Consider the following 5,677-nt stretch of genomic DNA (forward strand, 5'->3'; position numbering starts at 1 on the left):
CATCCCCAAACATTCTCACAGCAACATTTCATCCTGAGGTAGAGCCATAAAACACTGCAAATAAGAAATTTAAATTCCATTTGTTTATTCTCTTACAAATTCATTCAGTTACAAAACAACATTATATTTTACTGATCATTGACTCGGCTGTTTTTGGCCATCCCCCAATTCTTTCTCATGGGCTCACACCCGTATTGCTCCCAATGCTTTGAATGCAATTTAAAAGATCGTCCTGCTTAGTTTACTTAGATTTCTCACACGTGTTCTTTGTCAATTTTAATAAATCTTCAGACAATCTTTTGAGACAAGACACAACAAAAACCTAAAACCAAAACAAAAGTTTAAGCAAAAGGTCTCAGTGACATTTCCTTATGCCAGGGGCTGCTCCTTTTTCCCAAACTAATCAAATTCCCAAGGGCAGTATCCTGCTTACAGCTTTGGCAGGAAGTGATATGCTATGAAATGCCCACACAGGACCCCCATTCACATACATTAAATTTGTAGTCACACACCAGACCTCTCTCCTTTGCAGTCAGCTGCCATCAGGATGCTAGAAACCCAGGGAAAGAAATTCTCTCATCTAGTTCTCAGAGAAAGAATTTGTCTGATGACCTTGGAACCAAGAACTGTGAATGTCTTACTTGGGGATCCTGGAATCAATCCAGCAGCAAGCCATTCAGATTTTAGGACTCACGTTGTTGGATAAATTGAAGATGAGCCCCCCCCCCCAAAATCTGCATCCATCACTTGGTGCAGTTAATACACAGACATATCAAAAGGACTGTGGTGGAAAAGAGGGTTTACTTATGTGAGTGGAAGTGCAGAGGGAAATTCTTTAATCTATCTCCCTGTAGTGATTTTTCACATGGCTTTTATACATGTCAAAGACAAAGAAAGCTAATAATTTGGAGTAACATGCAACAGGGATCTAGAGAACTTCATAAGTTCCTTATATTAGTTATTTACTACATCATTTACAATTATATCCTCAAAGATATATTTTGGATGGTACCTCCAAGTCTGGGGTGATAGATGAGAAAACTCAAACAACAGTGAGTTATGTATACCTTAATTGGTGTCTCTTCTCCCTGGGTACATGTTCTACATATTGCCTCTCTGTAAGACTCAACCCTAAGTACACAGCTTGCTTACAGTTTTAAGGTTATATTCAAAATGCTAACAAGACAGATTTAATTCATTAATTTGTAAGAATAATGTTGGCATGCTGGCCAAAACTTCCAAATTTAATTTCATTTGCTTCTTAAATATTTTTTGTGTTATACATTGAGATGGCTATTTATGAAAGAGTTGAACATTCAAAAAATTATTAAAAAGTACACCTTTAAATTGCAAACTCTTTGGTGATATCAGAGAAATAGAAAACTATTTTACAGAGTAATTTTAAAAATCTTTTTACAGGGTAATTTGGCTGCCTGTTTAGAAGCCACCTTTCATTGAGCAATGACTGAGAGTATTCAATTTTTGACACAACAGCTAACATTGTATTTACTAGAGTTTAGTATTCCTGTGTGCTTTCCTGAGAATTATCTGTGTCAAGAATGGTAAACAGGTGTTTTGTCAAGTGTGAACTTCACTTGATTGGTATTGACTATACCAAGAGGGAAATTCAAGGTAAAAAATGACTTCATTGTAGAAGAAGGAATGTGAATTGATCTCCTCCTAAATGTTAACCTAATGCCTAACCTTGCACAAGCTGGAGGGATAAGGAGGTGGCATAGTAGGGTGGGTGAGATGGTTAGCATAAAGCATATTATCAACTAATCCCTTAGGTGTTTTTTTTATAGCATAATCACCCCAAGAGATTTCCATTATGGTTCTCTAAGATGTTACCTTAATCACCTATGGGTCAGTTGCTTTAACTTCCTAAAGTTTTATAAATGAAGTGAATCTTTTGTTTTACATTTCAAATGTTATCATTGCAGGCACCTGCAGATCATGGATTTTATTTTTAACTGCTTTACCATAACACATTCTGTTGCAACACCACTATTTACTAAGCTGATCTTCTCAATAGACATTGAATTTACCTCCAGTTTTTCATTATTGAAATCTATTTTACAATTTCATGCTTGGTCACTTCATCCTGAAGGCAGAGACAATACATGCTCATGAAAATATAACTTGAGATATTAATCCTAGAATGTACACATTTTGAAATTCTCTAGATAATGCCAATTGCTCTTCAAAGCAGTTGAATAATTTTACATTCTGAGCAGTGGGGTATATTCATTCCCAATTTTCTACATCAATGTCAAAACTTTATATTGTCAATTGTGAAAGTTTTGTCAGACGAATGTAAAGGGATATTAAATTTGGATTTAATGTGCATTTTCCCAGTCACTAGTGATTTGACTATCATTTAAGTTATTTGCCTTCTGGATGTTTTATAAAAATCACTTATTTATATATTGTTTGTTTTATTAAATTATTTTTCCTTCTAATTAATTTTGAAAAATTTCTTACATTCTGGTGACTGGTTACTTGTTATGTATTTTGTGTATACATTTTCTGAGACTGTCCTTTATTTTTCAATACTATTAATGTGTGTCTATCTTATAGAAAAAAATTTTAAAATGTATGTACTCACATTTACCAATCTTTGCTTCTAGGACATCTTATTTAGGGGAGGGTTTTGTTTAAGTAATTCTTTCTGGAATTCATTTCAATATTTTGAGGTTACAATGATCAGATTTAGGTTTTTAATACTTCTGAATTTTATTTTTGTAAATGTCATGAAGTAGAGATTTTTAAAATATGTGTACGTTTTTATTCTAATTCTCCCAAGAGCATTTTCTTCTCTAGTTTTCCTTCTCCACTGATACACAATGTATCCTCTGGTATATTTTGGTCCCCATATTAGCTAGGGTTCTTTAGAGAAACAGAATCAGCAGGAGATATCTGTAGATATAAATTTATAAAAATGTCTCATGTAACCATGGAAATGTAGAGTCCAAGCTCTGTAGGGCAGGCCACAAGCTGGTAACTCTGATGAAGTTCCTCAACAAACTCTCAGGAGAGGCTGGCTGGACAACCACGGGAATGGAAGAGTCCAAAATCTGTAGGGCAGGCTGTGAAGCTTACTACTCCAGTGAAGGGTCTGGATAAACTCCACAGGAGAGGCTCACCCACTGAAGCAGGAAGAGTGACTCTCTTCTGAATCCCCCTTAAAAGTCTTCCAATGATTAAATTAAGCATCACTCATTACAGAAGACACTCCTTCTAGCTGATTATAAATGCAATCAGCTGTGGATGCAGCTGACATAATCACGATTTAAGTCCATGAAATGTCCCCATAGCAACAGACAGGTCAGCACTTGCCTGACCAGATGACCAGGCACCACCACCTGGCCAAGTTGACACATGAATCTGACCATGACTGACCCCATCCATGACTGGGTTGGGTTCTTTTCCTTTGATACATTTTCTACACTGAACACACTTTTTAAATGACTATATTATAGATATGTTATCTGTTGGGCCTTGAATCAACTTTCTCATTCTTCCTTAAAATCTGTTTTAATTTTCATGGATCTTAAATTTGATATATGAATTTCAAACAAAATCCTAAAATTACATTAAATTAGGTTAAGATTTTGAGTAAAAACTCACTGAATTGAAGATAAGGTTTTTTTTCTGGAGAATTGACACATTGAGTCTTCTCATTATTGAACAAGGTAGTCTATGCCAAATAATCTCATCTCCTTTATATCCCTAAATAATTTTAAAAGCTATTTCATAAAAAAAGTTTCCTCTTAGTTGAAAGTTATTCCCAGTTACTTTATATCTGAAATGTCCCCGTGAACATGTATTATCTGTTTGTCATAGGACAAATCAGAGTACTGCTTCTATGTGACAATATTTTGGGGGGGTAACAAAAATTTTCTGTAGCAAGTAGGCTAGAACATTTGAATAAATGGAAGCAGTTTCAAGATTAAAGGAATGGAAAGTAACTTTTACAGACATAAAGGAAAGTTAGCTTGACTCGTTCATTGAAAGAGGGTTTCTTTGTTTTACAGGAACAAATTTAAGGCAGGTGGACTTTAATTTGTATTGGATCAAATGTATAGAACTAGGAGCTTGATTGGCTTTCTGGGTCAGCTGCCTTAGTGGAAATTTGAATTTTCAAAAGATATTAAGATGACTGTCAAGAGGGAGTTGAAAGAAGAGCTAGTACATGAAGCTATTTAATTCTGTGAGGTCTCTAAGTCCATCTCTATATGATTTTTTTACTTTATTCTCTTTTAATCCTTTTAATCAGTGACTCTCCCTTGGCCAGTTTCCCCCATAAATTTGATTTTTTTGAACAGTCCAGTTCTTTTTCTTGTAGAATGTTCCACATTTTGGATTTGTACAGTTGCTTTCATAGTATTGCTTAAATTCTATTTCAATCTGCTGTTTTCATTTTATCTGAATGATATGTTTGAAATTTGATTAAATTCTAGTTAAAAATTTTTTAAAAGAATATCTCAAACATAATGTGTACTACTAAATGCAACACATCAGGTGACATATAATGACAGGTGGTTTAACTATTATTGAAATTAATTTGATCATTTGGTTAGGGAGGTAACCACATGTGCTGGTTTAAAAAGATGCATGCCCCCTAGAAAAGCTATGTTTTAATCAAAATTCCATTTCATAAAGGTAAAACAATCCCTATTCAATACTGTATGTTGGAAACTGAAATCAGGTCATCTCCCTGGATGTTGTGATTTAGTCAAGAGTGGTTGTTAAACTGGATTAGGTGACAACATGTCTCCATGCATTTGAGTGGGTCTTGATTCTATTATTGGAGTCCTATAAAAGACTTTTATAAACCCAATTTATAAGCCCAATTGCTTTAATCGGGACATGTATTAAGAAAATGTTCCAATTAAAGCAAGTCTATAGAAATGTCTAATCAAATCATCCAGGGAAAGATACCTTGGTTCAAGAAGGCCAATGATGTTCAACATTTCTCTCTCATCTGGAAGGGCACATGGCGAACATGGCAGTGTCTGCTGGCTTTCATGTGGCTCTACTAAAAAGGGACTCTCTCCAAAACGTTTCCTCTTTTAAAGGATTTCAGCAAGCAACTCCACCTTCAGTGGGTGGAGACACACCTCCATGGAAATCATCTAATCAAAAGTTACCACCCACAATTGGGTGGGTCACGTCTTCAGGAAACAATTAAAATGCTCCCACCCAGCAATACTGGATGAGGATCAAAGGGCATGGCTCTTCTGGGTCCACCACAGATTCAGACTGGGACATCCACCCTATGGACCCCAAAAACAGATGCTCTTTCCAAATGCAAAATACATTCATTCCATAACAATGTCAGAAAACCTTAAACCTTAAAGCCAAATGAAGTCCCAAATTAGAAACAGTAAAAAATCTCATCAAGTCAGTTAATGCATGCTCTGTCCTAAGGCAAAATTCTCTCCATTTGCTCTGGACCTTTGAAAACTCATAACAAGATATTTGCTGCCAACATACAAAGGAGGAACGTTCATAGGAAACATATACACATTTCCATTGGAAGGAAGGAACACAGGGATCACCAGACCCATACAGTTTTGAAAACCTGCAGGGCAAAGTCCATTAGATTTCAAAGTCTGATCCGAAGACACTGGAGTTGGGAGAAGAGGAGTTTCCAGGTATAAGTAAAAAGGTT

Source organism: Tamandua tetradactyla (assembly GCF_023851605.1).
Source record: "Tamandua tetradactyla isolate mTamTet1 chromosome 4 unlocalized genomic scaffold, mTamTet1.pri SUPER_4_unloc_1, whole genome shotgun sequence".
Taxonomy (NCBI): Eukaryota; Metazoa; Chordata; class Mammalia; order Pilosa; family Myrmecophagidae; genus Tamandua; species Tamandua tetradactyla.